Source organism: Festucalex cinctus, chromosome 6, assembly GCF_051991245.1.
Source record: "Festucalex cinctus isolate MCC-2025b chromosome 6, RoL_Fcin_1.0, whole genome shotgun sequence".
NCBI classification, from domain to species: domain Eukaryota; kingdom Metazoa; phylum Chordata; class Actinopteri; order Syngnathiformes; family Syngnathidae; genus Festucalex; species Festucalex cinctus.
In genome coordinates this window covers 19713023-19733373 of record NC_135416.1, presented here as the reverse complement: position 1 = coordinate 19733373, position 20351 = coordinate 19713023, and positions in this window count along the sequence as shown.

Here is a 20351-nt window from a genome sequence, read left to right as displayed (position 1 = left end):
GCACCCAGATTGATTTCCATTAGTTTATCACAGGCCTGGATGCCAATGGGGATTTGCTTTCATTTCCTTGGTATCCATTTACCCCTAAAGCTGGGTCATAACATGCCACTTATTGATGAATCATTGTGAGTCGATGAATTGGACTGACATGATTACCTCTGGTGGTAATATGGTTGCTAAGCAATGTGCGATATCATTTCATTTCATTTCATTAGAAGGCAACTCTTTGTTACTCCGAAGTGGCTCAAGCACAACACATCACCCCTTGAGCTCATGCTTTTATATACTGTATACCTTATGCAGTCCTGTTTTCAATTTAATTTTGATTATTGGTATGGCAGCGAAACACAATAAAATAGTACTGCTTCCCCTAAAGAGTAATTATAGTTCTACTAGCGTGTTACTCCCCCAGTGGTAAACAGTTTAATTAACCAACCACGTGAATAAAAAAGATGAATGATGCAAAGCACGAAACATTAGCAAGCACATAGCAGGATCACAGCTGTTGGGTTGCTTTCGAGTACAGTAATACATTATCAGTGACCTAAATTTTATGTTGTTATCCCTTGTCACACCCAATCGCATGGGTGCTGTTTACTGACAAACTCTTTTCCCTATTGATGAACTGCACCCTTTTCAACACCCAAAAAAAGGGATGAGAAGGGACTTTTTAATGTCTTCCAGACTTTCATTTTCTCAGTCAGCATGCATGCTGGCATCGCGTTTCTCTGTGGGCTGTATATTGCTACATGAGCTTGAATTGTAGAAAGTTACTCTTACTAGGCCCAATCATATCTGAATATACATTTTTGTTATGTAAAATATCACATTTCTAAAAAGTTCACTACATGATCAAATCAAAGAGTGGATATCTTTTCAGTGTGTTGCTGCAGAACAAGTAAAATAAAATCTCTCATCACCATCTAGTCATAAAAGCTCGAGGAATCAACGCACTTCCAGAGATATTCTATCCATTCTCGCCAACTAAGCGACTTTGTCAGCAGGAACATTTTATTTTGCCCCAAAAAGGGGACGGTCTTACACTTTTGACTCACTCACCCAACCCATCTGATTGACTTTGGGAAATACACAACACCGAAACATAACATGCATGTGCACGCACGCAACAGGAAGACACATCTAATGAAGAGGAGGGTCCAGATGATCAAAGAGAGGTTATTTCATGGTTATCAACACATGCCTGAACATCAATACAAAATTGGAGCTCTTCATACCGCCACCTGTTGAGAAGATTCTTCTTGTGCCATTTTATGAGATGGCGAGTCAGGCCGCATGCCAAGCACGCAAAGAGGTGGAGCGCTTGCTGTTTATGAACAATCCAAGATGTGAATGGCTAGCCCACTGTCTGTCAAAGCAGTACATCCCAAACAAGTCTGAAAAATATGGAATCAAAATCGAGGCTTCATGTTTTGAGAGAAGCAGCAACTGTATTGTATAAAAGGAAAATGCAAATATACTGTATAATAGGATGTATAATCGCAAATCTGTCATTCTAAGGAATGCCAATAAAACACATAAACTGGTGCACACGCACTCTTTGTAAAAACTGGCACAGATTCATTTTCAAAGGTCCAGTTTGTCACGACGAGGAAAGGTAGGACTCAGACGCAGGATAAAGGTAGGCCACAAAGGCAACAGCTTTATTTCCGGCCAACAGCTGTTGAGAGGAGAAAGGGGAATCAAAAAGTGAAGAACTAAAAACGCTCCACTGGGGAGGAAAAAACAGGCAAAAGGGACAGGGGGTAACTAAGGGCGCTCCACTGGGGAAGAAAAGGCACAAAAACAAGGCAAAACAACAAGGCACCGGGAACAAGGACTCGAGGACTGTGGGACGCTTCCATGCACTGAGATGTGTGACACTTCGGCCCTGAGGGGAGATTGCAGTAGGCTTTTATTGTCTGGGTTGATTGGTGACAGGTGGTGATAATCATGGGCGGGGACCGGTAATTAGGGAGCGGCAGGAAGGGCAAGTGATCTGGGGTGAGAAGGGAATCAGAATATCAAAATAAAACAGGAAACATGACTATGAAAATAAAAGCATGGGCCGTCACGCCGGTGGCGGCGTGACACAGTTAATATATATATATATATATATATATATATATATATATATATATATATATATATATATATATATATACATATTCTGTACGTGCGTCTTTGGAATGGCAAAGCTAACAGTCAAGCGGCATGCCTGACAACGCGCATGCGCATAACTGGCTTACTTGGCTTGTTCTGTGGTAAACAGTCACTGGTTCAGTTGAAATTCATCGCCGAATCACAATGAGTGCATTTTTCCCCGAGAACTTTTGAGGAAAAGAATAATTCAAGCGGTCGTTCTACTCCTAAAGTAGTCATCACAAAAACAGGGAAGAATTTCGTCCCGACACTTTCAAGCCAGGACGTACGAGAAACATAAATGGCTCGCTGGCTGTTCAGAGGTGAGAGGTGAACTGTTGATTGATTGAAATTGCTTGTGGCTCCGCTGACTTTGTGAAGTGATCTAATGTCTGCACCAGTGTTTGTAGTTAACAGGAAATGCTTTAATTGTCGCTCAGAAAGTCGGACTACTGTCGTAAAGTCCAGTGCAAATCATCCTCATATGACAGCGATGTCATTTTTTCCTCTTCCAGGTTGAGCCCACGAACGAGCCAGTTCCGAATACTGTAAATTCCAACCTATTGGCAAATTTGTGGGCATGTGATTGTGTCATTTCACTCACCACGGAACTGGTTATATTGTAACATTTTGTACAAATGCCACCAGCAAATGTTGTTTGGGGAAGTCACCCATTTGTTTCTTTGATCAAAACGCCACTTTTTGGCAGTGGCCAACGCCAAAGCACAGAGTACAACTGCTCTCGTTGAGAGTAGGAAAAAGCACCACGACGCTACTCGATTTCCCTTTTAATTTAATACCTACACAGTGGTATTAAATAATATCCATCCATCTATTTTCTTGACCGCTTATTCCTCACAAAGGTCGCGGGGGGTGCTGGCGCCTATCTCAGCTGGCTCTGGGCAGTAGGCGGGGGGACACCCTGGACTGGTTGCCAGCCAATCGCAGGGCACACAGAGACGAACAACCATCCACGCTCACAAGCACACTTAGGGACAATTCGGATCGCCCAATTAACCTGCCATGCATGTCTTTGGAATGTGGGAGGAGACCGGAGTACCCGGAGAAGACCCACGCGGGCATGGGGAGAACATGCAAACTCCACCTAGGAAGGCCGGAGCCTTGACTCGAACCCGAGTCCTCAGAACTGGGAGGCGGACGTACTTATTAAATAATAATTAAATAATATTTACTATTAAAATTAGAAATAAAAATACCCCCCAATTTTTCTGCTGGCGCCCTTACGGGTGCTCCCATTTTTTTTTTTTTTTCAGTCCAGCATGCCCACTCGATAAGGTCACCACTGTTGGCCCACAGACTCCTGTGAGTAAGCACAGCGAGATGGAACTTTCACTGCTGAGCTGTGAACACTGTTATTAGATAACACAAAGAAGAGCTACTGAAATTTTGTGGCTTATTTGTCATTACTGTGACGAAAAAATATATATATATTTTTTCTTTCTGCTGAATATCGAAATGGAATTGTTTAGAATTCAGAGATTCTGACTCCATTAGTACTTATTGATCCCATTCTTTCATATATATATATATATATATATATATATATATATATATATATATATATCACTTTCTACAGGATATATAGTCCCCTGCAGTCACCTCTCCATCCCCACCTTAATGACGGTGTGAGCAATAACCCATACATCATCTCCTGTCACAAGCATGCTCCTCGAAAGCTCTCCCTTCCAAGGAGACAACACTTGTACACTGGTTTATGTGTGGAACATTATTACATATTATTATGTAATATTAATGTATGACAGACTTTCAAACACCATGTACAGTAGTAGATGTGTCATTTGTGTAGATGCATTTGTATGCCCTCATGCTAGTACCACGACTGTCAATATACACTGCTGCCAGTAAGAACTGACTTCAGGCTGCCTGCCTCCCTCCTTACTGGCCAAAATGGATGGTTGTGAATTTCTTCTCTCCCCGTGGATTTATTGAAATGATATATGGCCTTGTGTTGCTCGCACAGATTTTAAGACTGCATCTGGTTTCATATAAAAAATTACAGTTAGACTGCTTTGGAGAAAGTACTTGTTGAAGTACCTGTCTGCAGATTTTGCAGAGTTCAGTGATAACATTTAGCAGCAATGTAAAACTTACACATTTTGTTTTTTTCCATTTATGTCTTTAGGCGGTTGCGAATGTTTATAAAAAGCATTCAGGATCAAATACAAAGGATTTTACCACCTTATTAAAAACCTATGATACTCATTTCAGTGTCTTGAGAATGACGCATGATCTTTTCTTGCAGTCATTTACATATAACCTGAAGATATACTGATACACATACCATAGGTGGTTTATGTTTGTATTGCTACATATGATAGAAAGCTCCAAGGATGGAATTAAGGAGGTTAGGTTGACAAGGTTATAGACGCTTGCAAATGATTTAGCTTGATCCAGCATAATCTCTAACACCAATTAAAAGTATTTATTATTGTTTAAGTATGAAATTACGATCGTGAAATATAATTGCCACAATGGACCCCACTTCTGAATCTTTAACATAACTAAGATATATTAATATTGTTTTGACATTATTTATAGTGTTTTTCCGATACCGTTTTTTGGCTCCCGATACCGATACCGATACTCAGCTTTGCAGTATCGGCCGATACCGATACCATACCGATACTTGATGTTTTTTTTACTCAACATGAAAAAGCTATCCTGCCATTGGTTCAGAGCTTTCAAGGGCCAATAGGATATCTTAGATCGGCATGCAGTGAGCATGTCACATACCAGTGAATGTCGTGCTCGAGCAAGACACAAGATGCTGCATCCAAAATCCTATATTAGCGTTGGAATTAATGGTATCGGCATGTTACTTGTGAGTAGTCACCGATACCGCTACCACTGTTTTAATGCAGTATCGGTATCGGAACAACACTAATTATTAGGGCCCGAGCAGCGACCGCTGCGAGGTCCCTATTGTTCCTGAAGGAATTCTTATTATTATTAGGGCCCGAGCAGCGACCGCTGCGAGGTCCCTATTGTTCCTGAAGGAATTCTTATTAGGGCCCGAGCAGCGGCGGCGGCGGTGCCGCTGCGAGGCCCTATTGTTTTTGTAGGAATTCTTCTTATTAGGGCCCGAGCAGCGGCGGCGGCGGTGCCGCTGCGAGGCCCTATTGTTTTTGTAGGAATTCTTCTTATTATTATTCTTATTATTATTCTTCTCCGCAAACAATCGCATTTTTGAGACACTAAACGTGACCGAAAACTCACCAAACTTTACACGCACATCAGGCCTGGCGAAAAATTTGATATTTTAAAGTCGCCATACATGATAACAGAAAAATGGCTCCTTAGCGCCCCCTACATAGGTTAAACGGATCCCTGTCCTGCTACGATTGTCCGACGGCTATGAAAATTGTGTGGCACCTGTAGCACATCCCAATGAACAAAAACCTCTTTGAAGTGTGTACCCTAAAATAGACAGAAAGTGAGGTATGAGTATTTAAATGTCCAATTTTGGCCCAGTTTTGCATATTTACAGGGGTCATACTTTTGCCCGCTTCTCCTACACGGTTAACCCGATTGACTTCAAACTTGGGATGTACCATCTCAACACCTGGGACAACATCATTGTGAAAAATGAAAAGTTTTTGATATACTATATGACAGCGGCGGCGCATCAAATTTAGAGTTTAAAAATTCTTACTTCACGAGGCATTGCCGGTTGTACGTTTAATCTAGAGCTACGAAAATTGGTACACATATGTAACAGACTATGACCTACAAAAAACTCTTTTTGAACCATATGCTAAACCTAACAGGAAGTCCACCATTTTGATTTATTTTGGAACGTGTTGCCATTTTTTTGGCCATTTCATTGGGGTCTTATTTTAACGAACTCCTCCTACAGTGTTTATCCGATCATCTTCAAACTTGGTGTGATTCATCTTAAGATGTTGAAGATGAAAAGTTATTGAAAGCTTTGTATTTCGTCGCACGCTGTTGTCATGGCATGCACTGTTTGCAAAGGAAAAAAAGTATCCTTAAAGAAGCATTGCCAGTTGTACGAAGCAGCTAGAGCTACGAAAATTTGTAGACATATGTAACAGCCCAAGATGTACAAAAAAGTCTCTTGGTGCCCTGTGCTAAACCCAACAGGAAGTCCCCCAGGGGCCGGGCATCACATTTTGAGCTAAAAAAAAACTCCTCTTTAACAAAGCATACCCGGCTGTACGTTTCACCTAGAGTTACCAAAATTTGTAGAGGTATATAACAGCCCTCGAGGTACAAAAAACTCTTTTTGAACCATATGCTAAACCTAACAGGACGTCCGCCATTTTGATTTACTTTGGAATGTGTTGCCATTTTTTTTTGGCCATTTCATAGGAGTCATATTTTAACAAACTGCTCCTACAGAGTTTATCCGATCATCTTCAAACTTGGTGTGATTCATCTTAAGATGTTGAAAATGAAAAGTTATTGAAAGTTTTTTATTTCGTCACACGCTGTTATCGTGGCATGCACTTTTTGCAAAGGAAAAAAATCCTTCTTAATGAAGCATTCCCAGTTGTACGAAGCAGCTAGAGCGACGAAAAATTGTAGACATATGTAACAGCCCAGGATGTACAAAAATGTCTCTTGGTGCCATGTGCTAAACGCAACAGGAAGTCCCCCAGGGGCCGGGCATCACATTTTGAGCTAAAAAATTCCTCTTTAACGAAGCATTCCCGGTTGTACGTTTCACCTAGCGCTATGATAATTTGCAGGCATACATAAGAGCCCACGATGTACAAAAAAGTCTCTTGGAACCATGTGCTAAACCAAACAGGAAGTCCGCCATTTTGATTTATGATGGGATTTGTTGCCATTTTTTGTGGCCTTTTTCAGGGGTCATATTTTAACGAACCCCTCCTACAAAATTTATCCGACTGTCTTCAAACTTGGTATGTTTCATCTTAAGATGTTTAAGATGCAAAGTAATCGAAAGTTTTTTATTTTGTCACACGCTGTTGCCATAGCAATGCATGGGAATTGCACACCATATTTTGCGTTTTGATTAAACAGACAAAGCATTCCTGGTTGTACGTTTCACCTAAAGCTATGATAATTTGCAGGCAAACATAAGAGCTCAGGATGTACAAAAAAGTCTCTTGGAGCCATATGCTAAACCAATCAGGAAGTCCACCATTTTGATTTACGTTGGGATTTGTAGCCATTTTTTGTGGCCTTTTTTAGGGGTCATATTTTAACGAACTCCTCCTACAAAATTTATCCGACTGTCTTTAAACTTGGTGTGCTTCATCTTAAGATGTTTAAGATGCAAAGTTATCGAAAGTTATTGATTTTGTCGCACGCCGTTGTCATGGCGATGCATTGTTTGCCAAGTAAAATGCTGCTTTTTTTTTTGGGGTCTAAACATGTGCAAAAACTCATGAAACTTTACACACACATCAGGCTTGTCATCAGCATGAATATTTTAGAGATTTCTTATTCAATTTGCAATAAATGGTTCAATAGCGCCCTCTAGACATTCTTATGAAGCTTTTGCAAATGTTTTGTGTTTTATGATTCAGCTAGATTTGTAAAAATTGGGATACCTATCAGCCTAAGACTTACAAAAAGGTTCCTAAAGCCATATGCTGAATCAAAAAGGAAGTCTGCAATTTTGATTTACTTTGGTATTTGTAGCCATTTTTTGGGGCCTTTTATAGGGGTCATATTTTCAACAGAACTTATCAGATCGTCTTCATTCTTTGGCGTGTTTCATCTTAAGATATTTAAGATGAAAAATTATTGAATTTTTTTATTTTGTCACACGCCTTTGCTGTAGCCATGCATTGTTTGTGAAGAAAAATGCTTTTTTGAGAGTCTAAATATGGGTGAAAACTCACAAAACTTTGCACACACACCAGACCTGTCTGGAACATGAATATTTTATTTAGAGATTTGTTGTGCAATTTGTAATAAATGGCTCAATAGCGCCCTCTAGACATTTTTATGAAGTCTTTCCGATTATATGATTCAGCTAGATGTGTGAATTTTGGCAGGCATGCCGAATATATTCAAAAAGTATTCTATATAGCCATGTGCCAATCCATTTTGATTTTATTTTGTTAATTGTGCATCGTTTTTGGCCTTTCCATGAAACTTTAAAAACACAAAGCATGGCAAAAACGTTTACAATTTAGATGGTTTCCTATTTGACAGTACCCCAACATGCCAGTACCCCGACGTGGCCCGGGTTGCGAGGGATCTTTATAGCTGCTCGCAGCTCTAGTTCTTTGTTATTATTCTTTTCCGCAAACAACCACATTTTTGAGGCACTAAACATGAACGAAAACTCACCAAACTTTACACGCAGATCGGGTCTGGCGAAAAATTTGATATTTTAAAGTCGCCATACATGATAACAGAAAAATGGCTCTGTAGCGCCACCTACATAGGTTTAACGGATCCCTGTCCCGCTACGATTGTCCTATGGCTACGAAAATTGTGTGGCACCTGTAGCACATCCAGATGAACAAAAACCTCTTTGATATGTGTACCCTAAAATAGACAGGAAGTGAGGTATGAGTATTTGAATGTCCAATTTTGGCCCATTTTTGCACATTTACAGGGGTCATACTTTTGCCCGCTTCTCCTATACGGTTAACCCGATTGACTTCAAACTTGGGCTGTACCATCTCAACACCTGGGACAACATCATGGTAAAAAATCTAAAGTTTTTGACATACTATATGACGGTGGCGGGGCATCAAATTTACAGTTTCAAAATTCTTACTTAACGAAGCATTGCCGGTGGTACGTTTAATCTAGAGCTACGAAAATTGGCACACATATGTAACAGACTATGATCTACAAAAAAGCCTGTTGGTGCCATATGCTAAACCTAACAGGAAGTCCGCCAGAGGCGAGGCATCAAATTTTGTGTTTCAAAATTCTTACTTAATGAAGCATTCCCGGCTGTACATTTCACCTAGAGTTACCAAAATTTTAAGACATATGTAACAGCCCTCAAGGTACAAAAAACTCTTTTTGAACCATATGCTAAACCGAACAGGAAGTCCGCCATTTTGATTTACTTTGGAACGTGTTGCCATTTTTTGGGCCATTTCATAGGGGTCTTATTTTAACGAACTCCTCCTACAGAGTTTATCCGATCATCTCCAAACTTTGTGTGATTCATCTTAAGACGTTGAAGATGAAAAGTTATTGAAAGCTTTTTATTTCGTCGCACGCTGTTGCCGTAGCATGCACAGTTTGCAAAGGAAAAAATTCCTTCTTAATGAAGCATTCCCAGTTGTACGAAGCAGCCTAGAGCTACGGAAATTTGGAGACACATGTAACAGCCCACGATGTACAAAAAAGTCTCTTGGTGCCATGTGCTAAACCCAACAGGAAGTCCCGTAGGGGCCGGGCATCACATTTTGAGCTAAAAAAATCTTTAACGAAGCATTCCCGGTTGTACGTTTCACCTAGCGCTATGATAATTTAGAGGCATACATAAGAGCCCACGATGTACAAAAAAGTCTCTTGGAACCATCTGCTAAACCAAACAGGAAGTCCGCCATTTTGATTTACGTTGGGATTTGTAGCCATTTTTTGTGGCCTTTTTTCGGGGTCATATTTTAACGGACTCCTCCTACAAAATTTATCCGACTGTCTTTAAACTTGGTGTGCTTCATCTTAAGATGTTTAAGATGCAAAGTTATCAAAGTTATTTATTTTGTCGCACGCCATTGTCATGGTGATGCATTGTTTGCCAAGTAAAATAATGGGGTTTTTTTTGGTCTAAACATGTGCAAAAACTCATGAAACTTTACACACACATCAGGCTTGTCATAAGCATGAATATTTTAGAGATTTCTTATTCAATTTGCAATACATGGTTCAATAGCGCCCTCTAGACATTTTTATGAAGCTTTTGCAAATGTTTTGTATTTTATGATTCACCTAGATTTGTAAAAATTGGGATACCTATCAGCCTAAGACTTACAAAAAGGTTTCTAAAGCCATATGCTGAATCAAACAGGAAGTCTGCCATTTGGATTTACTTTGGTATTTGTAGCCATTTTTTGGGGCCTTTTCTAGGGGTCATATTTTCAACAGAACTTATCAGATCGTCTTCATTCTTTGGCGTGTTTCATCTTAAGATATTTAAGATGAAAAGTTATTGAATTTTTTTATTTTGCTCTAGCCATGCATTGTTTGTGAAGAAAAATGCTTCTTTGAGAGTCTAAATATGGGCGAAAACTCACAAAACTTTGCACACACACCAGACATGTCTGGAACATGAATATTTTATTTAGATATTTGTTGTGCAATTGTAATAAATGGCTCAATAGCGCCCTTTAGACATTTTTATGAAGTCTTTCCGTTTATATGATTCAGCTAGATGTGTGAATATTGGCAGGCATGCCGAATATATTCAAAAAGTATTCTATATAGCCATGTGCCAATCCATTTTGATTTTATTTTGTTAATTGTGCATCATTTTTGGCCTTTCCATGAAACTTTACAAACACAAAGCATGGCAAAAACGTTTACAATTTAGATGGTTTCCTATTTGACAGTACCCCAACATGCCAGTACCCCGACGTGCAAATACCCCAACGTGGCCCGGGTTGCGAGGGCCCTTTATAGCTGCTCGCAGCTCTAGTTATTATTATTCTTATTCTTATTATTCTTCTCCGCAAACAATCGCATTTTTGAGACACTAAACGTGACCGAAAACTCACCAAACTTTACACGCACATCAGGCCTGGCGAAAAATTTGATATTTTAAAGTCGCCATACATGATAACAGAAAAATGGCTCCTTAGCGCCCCCTACATAGGTTAAACGGATCCCTGTCCCGCTACGATTGTCCGACGGCTATGAAAATTGTGTGGCACCTGTAGCACATCCCAATGAACAAAAACCTCTTTGAAGTGTGTACCCTAAAATAGACAGAAAGTGAGGTATGAGTATTTAAATGTCCAATTTTTGCCAATTTTTGCACATTTACAGGGGTCATACTTTTGCCCGCTTCTCCTACACGGTTAACCCGATTGACTTCAAACTTGGGATGTACCATCTCAACACCTGGGACAACATCATTGTGAAAAATGAAAAGTTTTTGATATACTATATGACGGCGGCGGCGCATCAAATTTAGAGTTTAAAAATTCTTACTTCACGAAGCATTGCCGGTTGTACGTTTAATCTAGAGCTACGAAAATTGGTACACATATGTAACAGGCTATGACCTACAAAAAACTCTTTTTGAACCATATGCTAAACCTAACAGGAAGTCCACCATTTTGATTTATTTTGGAACGTGTTGCCATTTTTTTGGCCATTTCATTGGGGTCTTATTTTAACGAACTCCTCCTACAGTGTTTATCCGATCATCTTCAAACTTGGTGTGATTCATCTTAAGATGTTGAAGATGAAAAGTTATTGAAAGCTTTGTATTTCGTCGCACCCTGTTGTCATGGCATGCACTGTTTTTAAAGGAAAAAAATATCCTTAAAGAAGCATTCCCATTTGTACGAAGCAGCTAGAGCTACGAAAATTTGTAGACATATGTAACAGCCCAAGATGTACAAAAAAGTCTCTTGGTGCCCTGTGCTAAACCCAACAGGAAGTCCCCCAGGGGCCGGGCATCACATTTTGAGCTAAAAAACTCCTCTTTAACAAAGCATACCCGGCTGTACGTTTCACCTAGAGTTACCAACATTTGTAGAGGTATATAACAGCCCTCGAGGTACAAAAAACTCTTTTTGAACCATATGCTAAACCTAACAGGGCGTCCGCCATTTTGATTTACTTTGGAATGTGTTGCCATTTTTTTTGGCCATTTCATAGGGGTCATATTTTAACAAACTCCTCCTACAGAGTTTATCCGATCATCTTCAAACTTGGTGTGATTCATCGTAAGATGTTGAAAATGAAAAGTTATTGAAAGTTTTTTATTTCATCACACGCTGTTGTCGTGGCATGCACTTTTTGCAAAGGAAAAAAAATCCTTCTTAATGAAGCATTCCCAGTTGTACGAAGCAGCTAGAGCGACGAAAAATTGTAGACATATGTAACAGCCCAGGATGTACAAAAAAGTCTCTTGGTGCCATGTGCTAAACCCAACAGGAAGTCCCCCAGGGGCCGGGCATCACATTTTGAGCTAAAAAACTCCTCTTTAACGAAGCATTCCCGGTTGTACGTTTCACCTAGCGCTATGATAATTTGCAGGCATACATAAGAGCCCATGATGTACAAAAAAAAGTCTCTTGGAACCATGTGCTAAACCAAACAGGAAGTCTGCCATTTTGATTTATGATGGGATTTGTTGCCATTTTTTGTGGCCTTTTTCAGGGGTCATATTTTAACGAACCCCTCCTACAAAATTTATCCGACTGTCTTCAAACTTGGTGTGTTTCATCTTAAGATGTTTAAGATGCAAAGTAATCGAAAGTTTTTTATTTTGTAACACGCTGTTGCCATAGCAATGCATTGTTTGTCAAGTGCTGCTTTTTTTTTTTTTTATACACATGAAAACTCATGAAACTTTGCAAACACATCAGACTTGTCATGAACATGAATTTTCAGAGATTTATTGTGCAATTTGCAATAAATAGCGCCCTCTAGACATTTTTACGAAGCATTTCCGATTGTATGATGATGCTAGACCTACAAAAAAGTATTATGTAGCCATTTGCCAAACCAAAGAGGAAGACCGCTATTTTGATTTTATTTTGGGAATTATACATCATTTTTGGCCTTTTTCATGAAACTTTGCACAGACAAGGCATGGAAAAAAATAACATTTTAAATGGTCCTTGTTCCATGTAACAGTACCCCAACGTGCCAGTACCCCGACGTGCAAGTAACCCAACGTTGTGCTCAATAGCGCCCTCTATGCATTTTTATGGAGCATTTCCAATTGTATGATTCAAGCGATACACAACTAAAGATGACTTGACCTAGATTTGTGAAAACTGGGAGGCATACCTATTAGCTTAAGACCTACAAAAAGTATTCTGTAGCCGTATGCTAAACCTAAAAGGAAGTCCGCCATTTTGAATTTATTTTGGGAATTGCGCACCATATTTTGCGTTTTGATTAAACTTTGCACACACAAGGCTTGTCAAAAACATTTTAGATGGTCCTTGTCCTATTTGACAGTACCCCAACGTGCCAGTACCCCGACGTGCAAGTACCGCAACGTGGCCCGGGTTGCGAGGGCCCTTTATAGCTGCTCGCAGCTCTAGTTATTATTAGGGCCCGAGCAGCGGCGGCGGCGGTGCCGCTGCGAGGCCCTATTGTTTTTGTAGGAATTCTTATTATTATTATTCTTATTATTATTATTCTCCGCAAACGATCACATTTTTGAGACACTAAACGTGACCGAAAACTCACCAAACTTTACACGCACATCAGGCCTGGCGAAAAATTTGATATTTTAAAGTCGCCATACATGATAACAGAAAAATGGCTCCTTAGCGCCCCCTACATAGGTTAAACGGATCCCTGTCCCGCTACGATTGTCCGACGGCTATGAAAATTGTGTGGCACCTGTAGCACATCCCAATGAACAAAAACCTCTTTGAAGTGTGTACCCTAAAATAGACAGAAAGTGAGGTATGAGTATTTAAATGTCCAATTTTTGCCAATTTTTGCACATTTACAGGGGTCATACTTTTGCCCGCTTCTCCTACACGGTTAACCCGATTGACTTCAAACTTAGGATGGACCATCTCAACACCTGGGACAACATCATTGTGAAAAATGAAAAGTTTTTGATATAATATATGACGGCGGCGGCGCATCAAATTTAGAGTTTAAAAATTCTTACTTCACGAGGCATTGCCGGTTGTACGTTTAATCTAGAGCTACGAAAATTGGTACACATATGTAACAGACTATGACCTACAAAAAACTCTTTTTGAACCATATGCTAAACCTAACAGGAAGTCCACCATTTTGATTTATTTTGGAACGTGTTGCCATTTTTTTGGCCATTTCATTGGGGCCTTATTTTAACGAACTCCTCCTACAGTGTTTATCCGATCATCTTCAAACTTGGTGTGATTCATCTTAAGATGTTGAAGATGAAAAGTTATTGAAAGCTTTGTATTTCGTCGGACGCTGTTGTCATGGCATACACTGTTTGCAAAGGAAAAAAAATATCCTTAAAGAAGCATTGCCAGTTGTACGAAGCAGCTAGAGCTACGGAAATTTGTAGACATATGTAACAGCCCAAGATGTACAAAAAAGTCTCTTGGTGCCCTGTGCTAAACCCAACAGGAAGTCCCCCAGGGGCCGGGCATCACATTTTGAGCTAAAAAAAACTCCTCTTTAACAAAGCATACCCGGCTGTACGTTTCACCTAGAGTTACCAAAATTTGTAGAGGTATATAACAGCCCTCGAGGTACAAAAAACTCTTTTTGAACCATATGCTAAACCTAACAGGACGTCCGCCATTTTGATTTACTTTGGAATGTGTTGCCATTTTTTTTGCCCATTTCATCGGGGTCATATTTTAACAAACTCCTCCTACAGAGTTTATCCGATCATCTTCAAACTTGGTGTGATTCATCTTAAGATGTTGAAAATGAAAAGTTATTGAAAGTTTTTTATTTCGTCACACGCTGTTGTCGTGGCATGCACTTTTTGCAAAGGAAAAAAATCCTTCTTAATGAAGCATTCCCAGTTGTACGAAGCAGCTAGAGCGACGAAAAATTGTAGACATATGTAACAGCCCAGGATGTACAAAAAAAGTCTCTTGGTGCCATGTGCTAAACCCAACAGGAAGTCCCGTAGGGGCCGGTCATCACATTTTGAGCTAAAAAACTCCTCTTTAACGAAGCATTCTCGGTTGTACGTTTCACCTAGCGCTATGATAATTTAGAGGCATACATAAGAGCCCACGATGTACAAAAAAGTCTCTTGGAACCATGTGCTAAACCAAACAGGAAGTCCGCCATTTTGATTTATGATGGGATTTGTTGCCATTTTTTGTGGCCTTTTTCAGGGGTCATATTTTAACGAACCCCTCCTACAAAATTTATCCGACTGTCTTCAAACTTGGTATGTTTCATCTTAAGATGTTTAAGATGCAAAGTAATCGAAAGTTTTTTATTTTGTCACACGCTGTTGACATAGCAATGCATCGAATTGCACACCATATTTTGCGTTTTGATTAAACAGACAAAGCATTCCCGGTTGTACGTTTCACCTAAAGCTATGATAATTTGCAGGCAAACATAAGAGCTCAGGATGTACAAAAAAAGTCTCTTGGAGCCATATGCTAAACCAATCAGGAAGTCCACCATTTTGATTTACGTTGGGATTTGTAGCCATTTTTTGTGGCCTTTTTTAGGGGTCATATTTTAACGAACTCCTCCTACAAAATTTATCCGACTGTCTTTAAACTTGGTGTGCTTCATCTTAAGATGTTTAAGATGCAAAGTTATCGAAAGTTATTTATTTTGTCGCACGCCGTTGTCATGGCGATGCATTGTTTGCCAAGTAAAATGCTGCTTTTTTGTTTTGGTCTAAACATGTGCAAAAACTCATGAAACTTTACACACACATCAGGCTTGTCATCAGCATGAATATTTTAGAGATTTCTTATTCAATTTGCAATAAATGGTTCAATAGCGCCCTCTAGACATTTTTATGAAGCTTTTGCAAATGTTTTGTGTTTTATGATTCAGCTAGATTTGTAAAAATTGGGATACCTATCAGCCTAAGACTTACAAAAAGGTTTCTAAAGCCATATGCTGAATCAAAAAGGAAGTCTGCCATTTTGATTTACTTTGGTATTTGTAGCCATTTTTGGGGGCCTTTTATAGGGGTCATATTTTCAACAGAACTTATCAGATCGTCTTCATTCTTTGGCGTGTTTCATCTTAAGATATTTAAGATGAAAAGTTATTGAATTTTTTTTATTTTGTCACACTCCTTTGCTGTAGCCATGCATTGTTTGTGAAGAAAAATGCTTTTTTGAGAGTCTAAATATGGGTGAAAACTCAACAAAACTTTGCACACACACCAGACCTGTCTGGAACATGAATATTTTATTTAGAGATTTGTTGTGCAATTTGTAATAAATGGCTCAATAGCGCCCTCTAGACATTTTTATGAAGTATTTCCGATTATATGATTCAGCTAGATGTGTGAATATTGGCAGGCATGCCGAATATATTCAAAAAGTATTCTATATAGCCATGTGCCAATCCATTTTGATTTTATTTTGTTAATTGTGCATCGTTTTTGGCCTTTCCATGAAACTTTAAAAACACAAAGCATGGCAAAAACGTTTACAATTTAGATGGTTTCCTATTTGACAGTACCCCAACATGCCAGTACCCCGACGTGCAAATACCCCAACGTGGCCCGGGTTGCGAGGGCCCTTTATAGCTGCTCGCAGCTCTAGTTAGGGCCCGAGCAGCGGCGGCGGCGGTGCCGCTGCGAGGCCCTATTGTTTTTGTAGGAATTCTTCTTATTATTATTCTTATTATTATTATTCTTATTATTATTCTTCTCCGCAAACAATCGCATTTTTGAGACGCTAAACGTGAACGAAAACTCACCAAACTTTACACGCACATCAGGCCTGGCGAAAAATTTGATATTTTAAAGTCGCCATACATGATAACAGAAAAATGGCTCCATAGCGCCACCTACATAGGTTAAACGGATCCCTGTCCCGCTACGATTGTCCTATGGCGACGAAAATTGTGTGGCACCCGTAGCACATCCAGATGAACAAAAACCTCTTTGATGTGTGTACCCTAAAATAGACAGAAAGTGAGGTATGATCATCTGACTGTCCAATTTTGGCCCAGTTTTGCACATTTACAGGGGTCATACTTTTGCCCGCTTCTCCTACACGGTTAACCCGATTAACTTCAAACTTGGGATGGACCATCTCAACACCTGGGACAACATCATTGTAAAAAATCTAAAGTTTTTGATATACTATATGACGTCGGCGACGCATCAAATTTAGAGTTTAAAAATTCTTACTTCATGAAGCATTGCCGGTTGTACGTTTAATCTAGAGCTACGAAAATTTGTACACATATGTAACAGGCTATGACCTACAAAAAACTCTTTTTGAACCATATGCTAAACCTCACAGGAAGTCCGCCATTTTGATTTATTTTGGAACGTGTTGCCATTTTTTTGGCCATTTCATTGGGGTCTTATTTTAACGAACTCCTCCTACAGTGTTTATCCGATCATCTTCAAACTTGGTGTGATTCATCTTAAGATGTTGAAGATGAAAAGTTATTGAAAGCTTTGTATTTCGTCGCACGCTGTTGTCATGGCATGCACTGTTTGCAAAGGAAAAAAAATATCCTTAAAGAAGCATTGCCAGTTGTACGAAGCAGCTAGAGCTACGAAAATTTGTAGACATATGTAACAGCCCAAGATGTACAAAAAAGTCTCTTGGTGCCCTGTGCTAAACCCAACAGGAAGTCCCCCAGGGGCCGGGCATCACATTTTAAGCTAAAAAACTCCTCTTTAACAAAGCATACCCGGCTGTACGTTTCACCTAGAGTTACCAAAATTTGTAGAGGTATATAACAGCCCTCGAGGTACAAAAAACTCTTTTTGAACCATATGCTAAACCTAACAGGATGTCCGCCATTTTTATTTACTTTGGAATGTGTTGCCATTTTTTGGGCCATTTCATAGGGGTCATATTTTAACGAACTCCTCCTACAGAGTTTATCCGATCATCTTCAAACTTGGTGTGACTCATCTTAAGATGTTGAGGATGAAAAGTTATTGAAAGCTCTTTATTTCGTCGCACGCTGTTGTCGTGGCATGCACTTTTTGCAAAGGAAAAAAATCCCTCTTAATGAAGCATTCCCAGTTGTACGAAGTAGCTAGAGCTACAAAAAATTGTAGACATATGTAACAGCCCACAGTGTACAAAAAAGTCTCTTGGTGCCATGTGCTAAACCCAACAGGAAGTCCCCCAGGGGCCGGGCATCACATTTTGAGCTAGAAAACTCCTCTTTAACGAAGCATTCCCGGTTGTACGTTTCACCTAGCGCGATGATAATTTGCAGGCATACATAAGAGCCCACGATGTACAAAAAAGTCTCTTGGAACCATGTGATAAACCAAACAGGAAGTCTGCCATTTTGATTTACGATGGGATTTGTTGCCATTTTTTGTGGCCTTTTTCAGTTGTCATATTTTAACGAACTCCTCGTACAAAGTTCATCCGACCGTCTTCAAACTTGGTGTGTTTCATCTTAAGATGTTTAAGATGCAAAGTTATCAAAAGTTTTTTATTTTGTCGCACGCTGCTGCTATAGCGATGCAGTTTGCCAAGTGAAGTGCTGCTTTGTTTTTTTATCTATACATGTGTGAAAACTTATGAAACTTTGCAAACACATCAGACTTGTCATGAACATGAATTTTTAGAGATTTATTGTGCAATTTGCAATAAATAGCGCCCTCTAGACATTTTTATGAAGTATTTCCGATTGTATGATTCTGCTAGATTTGTGAAAATTAGGACAGACCCCTATCAGCCTAATACCTACAAAAAAGTATTATGTAGCCATTTGCCAAACCAAAGAGGAAGTCCGCTATTTTGATTTTATTTTGGGAATTATACATCATTTTTGGCCTCTTTCATTAAACTTTGCACAGACAAGGCATGGAAAAAACTAACATTTTAAATGGTCCTTGTTCCATGTAACAGTACCCCAACGTGCCAGTACCCTGACGTGCAAGTAACCCAACGTTGTGCTCAATAGCGCCCTCTATGCATTTTTATGGAGCATTTCCAATTGTATGATTCAAGCGATACACAACTAAAGATGACTTGACCTAGATTTGTGAAAACTGGGAGGCATACCTATTAGCTTAAGACCTACAAAAAGTATTCTGTAGCCGTATGCTAAACCTAAAAGGAAGTCCGCCATTTTGAATTTATTTTGGGAATTGCACATCATCTTTGGCCTTTTGCACTCACAAAGCTTGTCAAAAACATTTTAGATGGTCCTTGTCCGATTTGACAGTACCCCAACGTGCCAGTACCCCGACGTGCAAGTACCCCAACGTGGCCCAGGTTGCGAGGGCCCTTTATAGCTGCTCGCAGCTCTAGTTCTTCTTCTTCTTTTTCTTTGTTATTATTCTTTTCCGCAAACAATCGCATTTTTGAGACGCTAAACGTGAACGAAAACTCACCAAACTTTACACGCACATCAGGCCTGGCGAAAAATTTGATATTTTAAAGTCGCCATACATGATAACAGAAAAATGGCTCCATAGCGCCACCTACATAGGTTAAACGGATCCCTGTCCCGCTACGATTGTCCTATGGCGACGAAAATTGTGTGGCACCCGTAGCACATCCAGATGAACAAAAACCTCTTTGATGTGTGTACCCTAAAATAGACAGAAAGTGAGGTATGATCATCTGAATGTCCAATTTTGGCCCAGTTTTGCACATTTACAGGGGTCATACTTTTGCCCGCTTCTCCTACACGGTTAACCCGATTGACTTCAAACTTGGGATGGACCATCTCAACACCTGGGACAACATCATTGTAAAAAATCTAAAGTTTTTGATATACTATATGACGGCGGCGACGCATCAAATTTAGAGTTTAAAAATTCTTACTTCACGAAGCATTGCCGGTTGTACGTGTAATCTAGAGCTACGAAAATTGGTACACATATGTAACAGGCTATGACCTACAAAAAACTCTTTTTGAACCATATGCTAAACTTCACAAGAAGTCCGCCATTTTGATTTATTTTGGAACGTGTTGCCATTTTTTTGGCCATTTCATTGGGGTCTTATTTTAACGAACTCCTCCTACAGTGTTTATCCGATCATCTTCAAACTTGGTGTGATTCATCTTAAGATGTTGAAGATGAAAAGTTATTGAAAGCTTTGTATTTCGTCGCACGCTGTTGTCATGGCATGCACTGTTTGCAAAGGAAAAAAAATATCCTTAAAGAAGCATTCCCATTTGTACGAAACAGCGAGAGCTACGAAAATTTGTAGACATATGTAACAGCCCAAGATGTACAAAAAAAGTCTCTTGGTGCCCTGTGCTAAACCCAACAGGAAGTCCCCCAGGGGCCGGGCATCACATTTTGAGCTAAAAAACTCCTCTTTAACAAAGCATACCCGGCTGTACGTTTCACCTAGAGTTACCAAAATTTGTAGAGGTATATAACAGCCCTCGAGGTACAAAAAACT